The sequence below is a fragment of the Spinacia oleracea genome, chromosome 1 (assembly GCF_020520425.1).
Source record: "Spinacia oleracea cultivar Varoflay chromosome 1, BTI_SOV_V1, whole genome shotgun sequence".
Taxonomy (NCBI): domain Eukaryota; kingdom Viridiplantae; phylum Streptophyta; class Magnoliopsida; order Caryophyllales; family Amaranthaceae; genus Spinacia; species Spinacia oleracea.
The window spans coordinates 60,877,958-60,886,929 of NC_079487.1; the positions used below are offsets into that span (position 1 = coordinate 60,877,958).

At 34.7% G+C, this 8,972-nt stretch overlaps 1 long non-coding RNA gene across 1 annotated transcript; it reads right to left on the minus strand.

Annotated features, from left to right (window-relative positions):
* Positions 1 to 1,583: 1,583 nt before the first annotated feature.
* Positions 1,584 to 8,765, minus strand: LOC110803817 (uncharacterized). The gene is made up of 7 exons (XR_002537583.2): positions 8,551 to 8,765; positions 8,341 to 8,440; positions 5,951 to 6,006; positions 5,634 to 5,847; positions 5,476 to 5,541; positions 5,310 to 5,378; positions 1,584 to 1,806 (listed from the first exon to the last, which is right to left on the minus strand). It is a non-coding gene; the product is annotated as an uncharacterized lncRNA (long non-coding RNA).
* Positions 8,766 to 8,972: the final 207 nt, after the last annotated feature.

Here is an 8,972-nt window from a genome sequence, read left to right on the forward strand (position 1 = left end):
AATCGCCCTTAAGGTTCCTAGGAATTTTCGGCTAAAATGGTTGCAAGTGTTTGGCTAATTTTTGCTTCAAAATCTTACCTTTGAATACTTCAATGTTGTGTATAAATTTGTGACCCTAGGCACCTATTTATAGAGTTATGGAAAAGGACTTATAATCCTATTAGAATACTAATTTAGTTTAATTAGAATCCTGCTAGAACTCTATTAAATAAACTTTATCTATTAGGATTAGGATTTAATCATATGACGAATCCCGATAGCTTTAGGATTCGTGTAACACGCACACGAGCAGCGCACAAGCACCGCACGCCCATGCGCAAGCCTTGTGGCCCACGCACATCGCACAGCGCTGAGGTGTTAGGTTATGATACATATGACAAAACATAAATCATGCGGAAAACCTTAATGCCAGGAAACATATTATTTACACATAATCATTTAGCATAATTTAGGTGCATACACTTTGTAGCGTGCCCTCCCTAGCTGCGCCCGAACTGGACAAGAACAAGTCTTTAGGTCTCCAAGCATCGTCGCTCCGTAGATAGTCCACATCACGTCCGGATCCGCCTTAAGATTGACCAACTAGAATCGCCCTTAAGGTACTATAAATTTCGGCTATTATGGGGCAAGAAAGTGACTGATTTTTCTGCTCAAAAATCACTATTTTATTGAATGAATACTTTATTGAAAACTCGTCTATCAAATATGTGACCCTAGGCCCTTATTTATAGAGTTTATGGAAAGGAATTATAATCCTACTAGGATATGGATTTATTAATTAGAATCCTTTTAGAACTCTAAATAATAAATTTAATCTCTTAGGATTAGGATTTAATCAATGCACGAATTCCGATAGGATTAGGATTCGTTACGAACACGAGCGTTGCACGACCACGAGCATCGCACAAACCCGCGCAGGCCTTACGGCCCACACGAGCAGGCGCTGCTCGCAGCCCACGAGCATCAGCTCGCGCGCGCGCCATGGCCTTCACTACAAAAAAACACGACTCATAGTGACGCTTTTTTGGTCAAAAAGTGGCGCTAAAAAGCGAGACAATTTTCTATAATGACGCTTCACAAAAGCGTCATTATATTTTGGGCCACTATATAATGACGCTTTTAGTAGCCACAAAGCTCAAATTTTGTGACGCTCTTTTTAGCCACTCTTTCAATATAAGGACGCTTTTAATGGTTGATTTTTGTCGGGCTACATTTGAGCCAAATCGATTGTGATGCAACAAAGCGTCGCAATTTACCTCCCCATATTTCCCAACAAAACGATTATGATGCAAAAAAAGGTCACAATTTACCTCCCCAATATTTCCTACCAAAACCCTTTTGATGCAAAAAAGCGTCACAATTTACCTCCCATGTTTTTCTAATGCTTGAATTAATAATTATGTTGAAACTAATTAAGAAGAATCAAATATATGAAATTAAATAATATATCTGATCATAATCACACTTACTTTTCTAATCAATTAAAATTACAAGTCGATATATATATAGCTATAAATTAAAATAACTACATAATTTGAAAACACACTTAATTTAATTAAAAAACATCCATGTGCATAGTTGGATTGTCTAATAATCAAAATAGCAATAGATTATAGATCCGTACATCAAATTTTTGAACTATTAAATCACACTAGAAATAAAAATAACTTCTTAGGATTATCCAACTAACGTAACATTTGTTCTTGTAACATAAAAAAATGATTGTTCCTAAATCCCCTATGATTGAGACCGGAGCTTCAATGTCTTGATCTAATTGTTATATTTTCCACCTGAATCATCGTTAATCTACACATAAGAAAATATATCATATATATGCAATATAAGAAACATTATAACACTATTTTCTTTGAGGAGATACTTTCATAAAAAAATCAGACATATATAGGAAAAGTATAATATTTCCAAAAGGTTATAATATAATAAGTTAAATAAGTAATAATTCCAGCCTTCAATAACAAGACAGATTTGAGTAGATCAGCAATAGATAGAAGCCAAAGTAAGAAAAAAACAATAACAGTGAAGAATAACAGAAGCCTGAAACATTGATTTGGAACACATCAGAGACACTAAGCACACCATAAGCAACAAAGCAGAACCCGCAGAACAGCAACAGATCAGGGGAAGAACCGGAAGAACCGGAAGAACAAAAGCAGAATAAAATCCGCAGATCAGAATAAGCAGGCAGAACCATAGCAGAACAGAACAACAAGCAACAAAAGTAGTCTGCAACAGGTATAACAACAAAGAAAACAACAACAATAACACTTTCCTACAACTTAAAATAATTAAGAAAAGAAATTGATTTTTCTTATTCTGAACTCATCACGATATTTATTGATAACAAGGTTAGTGGACCTATACATAGTCAAAAGAAGCTTAGCAAAGTTCTTTGAAGCTATACATTATCAAAATATTGCTTGTGAGTTGTGACTACTAAGCGAAGCGGCATATCGAACCAAATTTACAAAAACCTGTTGGTTTCCCCTTCACGCATCCATTGATTCATGCAGTGTAGTAATCTGAAGTATATACATGCCAAAACAACACTCTCTCAACTCTCAAGTCTAGGTTTGAGACAAAGAGAAGGCTCTATCAATTCTCACTCTATTATTCTCCTCTTCTACTACTGAGTGTTCAAATACTCGAGGTGGAGCATAGCTGTGTCCAAATTGTAGTCTCACTTAATAATTCCACATTTGTACATTTCTATTTACCTCTATGTTCCTGCAGTAGCAGCACTCACAGCAGCAGCAGCAACAACGACGAAGACGGTTACGGACTTACGGCTACCCCTTTCCTTTTTGTCCTGTATCTGTACGCTTCTTCTTTCTTTCAGATCTGTTAATTTCTCCTATCTGTCTTCCTATTGAGCATGAATGTGTGCCTTTTTAATTTACTCTGTAGTTTAACCTAACATTTTCTCTTAATTATCCTTCTTTTTTACATTTAAATATAAATTTATTTTCCCTTGGCCTCTCTTCCTCAAGTGAACATCAAAAATCTCCAGCAAATTTAATAAACCAATATGGTTGTGTACTTGAACATTCTAGATTACATCTACAGTAACTACTTTTTTTTCTTAGTTGCTTCTACCAATACACTATTATTTTTAATTACAGGAACAAGGTGTAAACAATGAATCAGAATCCGGCAATGGAGGTGTATTATACCAACAACACCAGCCCTGCTTCTGCCTCTCGCTATCCTAATCCCTATCAACCTGGCTTCTGCTAATTTCATGGGCTTTTTTTATCCACATCCCAACCCCACTCCTAATAATGTTTACCCTCATCTTTCAATGCCTAATCACCAGGTTCTTTTTTTTTTTATCACTTTTGATGTATGTACGAACAATTCAATACATAGATATAAATATTATGAACACGGATGTCATATAAAACATATTCTTTCTTTATTCAAAACATTTATCCATTTCTAAAACATTTCAGCCATTGCTTTCTTATTCGTTCACAAACATTCGTCATAAGACATGCCTTGAATTTTTTTTTTGATAATTAAGTGAGAGATGTGTATTACTAACTCCATCAGAGAAACAAGATAAAACTGCCTGCAAAAAGCAGGTCAAGACATACAAGACAGGCTAACAAGCCAAATCAGAAATGGAAAACCTCCTATAAACCATACAACCAATTTCTATCACTTTGAGATATTCTCTTTGGTAAGATATTATGAATTCTTGTTTTTATAGTGTCTTTTATATGTTGTACATAGGAGAAACTAAGTCACCTTCTCCAACTAAATAGCCTCATTCCTTGATTTTCAAAAGACATGCCTTTAATTAAATTGATATCTATTTATCCCCAAAGAAGTAAGAAACCTTTAGTAAAAGCTTTTTAACAAAGGAAACCTAAAAATTAAACTTAGTAATTCAAGCCTTACCAAAGCACTATAATGTAAAAATGGTATTCAAAATTATAGTGGGAGAACATCTCCGTACGAAACAAAGTATTTATGATTCTATCAAAAGCTGCAACCGACAATAAATTTCCAAGGGTTATCACATGCATGATTCAAGGTTTACCTTCATTCTTTTGATTAAGCAAACATAATTTCATCGAATTCCATATTCATTCTTTTCTTTAACCACTTGCAAACCCTGAAAAACAGAAAATCTAAAATGCTGGTCTAATATGATTACCCAAATTGGCATAAAGAAACCTCTAAAATTCGAAATTCGATTAGATTTTATGTTTGATTAGCTAAAAATTTGATTAGATTTTGAGGTAAAAAATCTAAAGCAGAAACTTTACTAATCGAATTTGGCATTCAGTTTTAACTTTGTTTTTATTTTTTACTAGATTATGAGTTGTGACTATTGTCAGAGAAAAGAAGTTTGAGTTGAATGTCGAATGGGGTGTTCCTCTTACTGAAGAACATGAAAGGTATATACTTAATTATTACTTGATGTCTTTTTTACCTATTATTATATACGGATACTAAAACTGAACATCACCTTACCAAATTCACCAAATTCCCTCCACTTTTTAACAAATACACAAGATGTCTTTTTTACCTATTATTATATATGGATTTTATGTTTGATTAGTGAAGTTTTTGTTTTCTTTGTCAGGTCCAGTACCACCTCCACGTCAGAAGAGAGAAAAGAGAAAGCTATTTTCAACCAATACAAACAACTAAGACTTAGTTGTTAGCTCACTGGTTATGCAATTTTAGAAATAACAAGAAGATATATTGTTCATTAAATTGAGCTTTCTATTTCCTTCATATGTTTTTCTGTCTTGATCATCTTCAATAGCAGGTAAAGTAGGGTTAGAGCATGTGCACAACTAAAGGGTTAGATGAATTGATTTTGACAAGCTGGAAATAATGACTTTTCATTTTTTTAGATCATCCAGGACTTTATCTATAGTCAGCACTTAATTCTCTAGAGTCTTCATCTGCTCACTCCCCTGCCATATCCCATCTTCATCTGTTTTGATAAAGCTGTTATTATATCCCTGCCATATTCTACATGTAAGGTTTGAGGGCGCAAGCTTCATACATGAGCTTGAATTGTTCATGTGGGGGGGGGGGGGGGGGGGGGGGGGGTGCAGCTATGTGGAGACAAGAAAGAACTCAATAATGCTATGTTACATGACTCCTAAAATACAAAATTCAAGCAAACTCAGAAATTATTTTCAGATTATACTTTCTAAAGGAATAAGGACTTTACTCTTTTAATAAGATTATCAGATATGTTTTAACGCATAAAGAAAATTACTGATACTATAGCTTAGATATATGGCTAAAAGACTTGGATAACTAACCTAGTGTTTCTCTTCAGAACTTTTCAGTCTTTCCCCACACTCCTTTACTTCCTGGAAACCTTTATGTAACTACAAGTAATCCCGTGTTATAATGAAATAAACCTGTAATCTTCACATGCCCAATTCGACATTGAAAAATGTTCTAATCATCCAAGTAAATATATACCTTAGTTAGCCGTATTTGACGTGCTGAAGATTGGTCTTTAGCGGAAATCAATAAATCCTCCAGTTTCTGATACACCATAAAGTTCCAGTAATCCAATTTAATACACCAAAACAACGATCTGATTATGCTAAATAAGAAAGAAGGAGAGATTTGAATACCAAGGATCTTTTCTCCATATCAGCTACTAGTTCGTTTCTTCTCTTTTAACTTCAGCCCCATCTCATATTTCTGATCACTTCTGAGTTTTGATAGATATTACAGTCCATTGTACAAAACATATAGTTCAGTTTTGAGGAACAATTTGCTACAAGCTTCCAACAAGTAGTTGATCAATGCAGATCAGAAGACTAAAACTGGAAGACTAGACTAGCACTGCTCAAGCAATAAAGGAATAGGACCGACTTATCAGCAACGATATTAAGCATGAAAGTTCAGCTGTATAGTTAGGAAATTATGAGAGTGTCCATGAAGTTACCATCTGGAAAGATGTAGGATTTGTTGAGTGTTGGACGTTCATATATAAGGAGAAAACTGGAACAGAAAGATACATCATCAGGTCTTTCTCAAAAGTGGAACCCTTCAACATACATAAAGTAGAAGTAAACACAGAAAAAAGGATAACACTGTAGGCACAAAAATGCAATATCATGTAGGCTGCAGAAGGAACTGCAATAAGTCGAAACCAGATCCAATAACAAAAATATCCTCACCCAGATTGGTCAAGTTATACAGGATACACCAGATTTTCGGATCAGCAGGTAAGATTTAGGAAATAATATTATGTGGCTATAATTGTTACAAAATAAGGCAGAATACAAATAATTATTTTTTGGAAGGGGGTAGTTCATTGTTATAGAGTCTGTTTCCAAGGAAATTAGAAATATTGTAAAAACTATAACTACACATGTATAAAAAAAATGTGAGGGTGACCGGGTATGGTTTGACAATTTGTAATCTTTGAGAGTCGGTTTAGGCATTGTTAAGGCCTATCCGCCTATGGTATGTGATTTTAAACTAGAGAATCATAAAGAAAGACTTTTTCAACCTTATAATACTTTTAGAATCTTTCATTGAAGTTCAATCAGCTTCTAAACATGCTTTCCATTGTCACACAAAATTTTCATAGATTTAGATTAATTAACCATCTATTTTCATCCTCTAAAATATCGCATCTTTATTTCATTATCTTCAGTAAATAAGGAGTACATCCTCTAGACAATGTTAATGGCCAAGATACATAGCCTTCAGTGAGTTTCAACTGAAGTGGGATCACTGTCACTTAGACCTGGAAGCTCATGTCACACATCGGACGTGGCTTTCAACTGTCAGTGTACGACAACTAGTAATAATATTCAATAATTTTGGTGTAAAATGAAATGTAAATCTTCATACTCATGTTGCAATGTAAGGGATTCAACATGGGGACTTAAGGTGAAATCAAGAGTTTAGCAACAAAGTTTATTCATTTTCCCAGCAAGGCGGCAATATGATCAAATAACCAATCAAGACACGGTCAAAAAAGTAATGACTCTACATGAAAGTTTATGTAACAATAACATTAATACAATATGAAAGGCCTATCCCCCTCTCTCTCTCTGCCTCTCAGTCTGCCCCTTCCTCTAAAGTGTTATGCTGCTTGAATATGAAACTTATCTAGATCAATTAGAGACCGTTCTTTTTCATATCCAGATAAGTTGTGTGTTCATTCGAATGACATGCTTATCAAGATTGCAATTTATAGTGTTGTTTTAAAAAATATGAGCCATAAAATCTGAAATTTGTCATGATAAAACTCACGCTTGTGCACCCCTAAGACTTATGGAGTCCTTTCACAGAGCACTCAAGTCTTTGTAGTTGAATCCTAATTAACATCATGTTCATACCTGCTGTAATCTGTTTAGTGTTGGTTAAATCGTGTTTATTCTTTTCTTATGATGGTTTGTGTTTAGATCAGCAATAAGTTAAGGTCTCAGTATGTACAAACCTGTTTAGCTTAGGTGTCTCAGTGTGTATAACTGATGAACAAGGATTCAGACCTGGTCAGTGATCTTAGTGTGTGCAGACCTGCTTAGCTTAGGTGTCCCAATTAGGTGTCCCACTGATGAACAAGGATTCAGAACTGATCAGTGATTTAAGTGTGTGTAGACCTGTTGATCTTAGGTGTCTCATTTAAGGTCCGAACCTTATTTGCCTCTTTTTAAATTCTAAGCTACAAGAGCATCACATGCTTATAATTACCGTGCATAGTTATATGTAAACAACTTCAACCAAAATTTGGGTATCAATAAATTTTTCCTAAACATGTTAGACACTCAAGGAAAAAACAAATTCCAGGTTACTCTCTACACGGTAACTTCATACATTGTTACCTGCTTAATTGAACTTCATATTCTTACATTATACTCATCATTGACTGTTCTAGTAGAAACCTATCCAAGTTCCTTTTACCATCCTAGACTACAAAGCTATAGTTTGTGATACACTGCATCGACTCAATATGCTCATTGAACATCAAGAAATTAAAGTTCCATTTCTTCATCAAAATCAAGTGAGTCTTCGACAACAAATTCATAATCAATTCGCATAACTAGAAGAACTGAAATCCCAAATTTACAGTATACACTAACTCAATTCACTATGGAACTTCACAACAAACACGAACAAATTGCAGAATTTTTAATTAGAATATGTTTCCCCTTAAAATTTAACGGTCCAAAAAAATCTGTAGAATTCTTGAGTCCATGGTTTTCATAAAATATCCCCTTCCTTAGCCCAATACTTCCATTGACACCTCTCCCCTAAAATTCAATTGCAAAAAGTAATTGTAAAATTAACTTGAAATGCGGTATAACATCAAGAACATACCGGCGAAATTTGCAGCGATGGCTCTGTTATGGGGCGGCGATAGCTCTGTTATGGGGCGGCGATAGCTCTGTTATGGCACTGCGATGGCTCCGTTACTGCGCTGTGATTGGGTTCGAACGAATTGTTGGATATTGCAATTACGAAATCAAATCGTGAAATCCAAAGAACCTTGTAATTAAGGATGAAATTAGGGTGAAGAGTAAGAATTACCTTGCAATTACAGGCTTCTCCAGATTTCCATTTGTACTTGAAAGAATGAGAGAATTAAAATTGAGTAGATAATTCAATGAGAATATCTGGGAAATTTTTGAGTATTTTCTGGGATTTTGTGTTGAAAAATAGAGGGAGCAGCGAGTCTGTTGTTTGAGAGTGGAGGCGGTTGGGAATTTCGTGGGTGCCGTGTAGCAGGGAGTTATCTCTGAAATTTTCAAATAAGCGGGAGTAACACGTGTTATAAAATATGTTTATTTTGGTATATTGTGATTTTTTTAATGGTCAATATTTGTTTACACATCTAAAAGCGTCAATATATACATTTTTAGTTTTCGTGACCAGAAAAATATTGTGACCCTTCATAAAAACGTCATAGTAAAAGCGTCAATATATTCTCCATTTTCTTGTAGTGCTTGCTG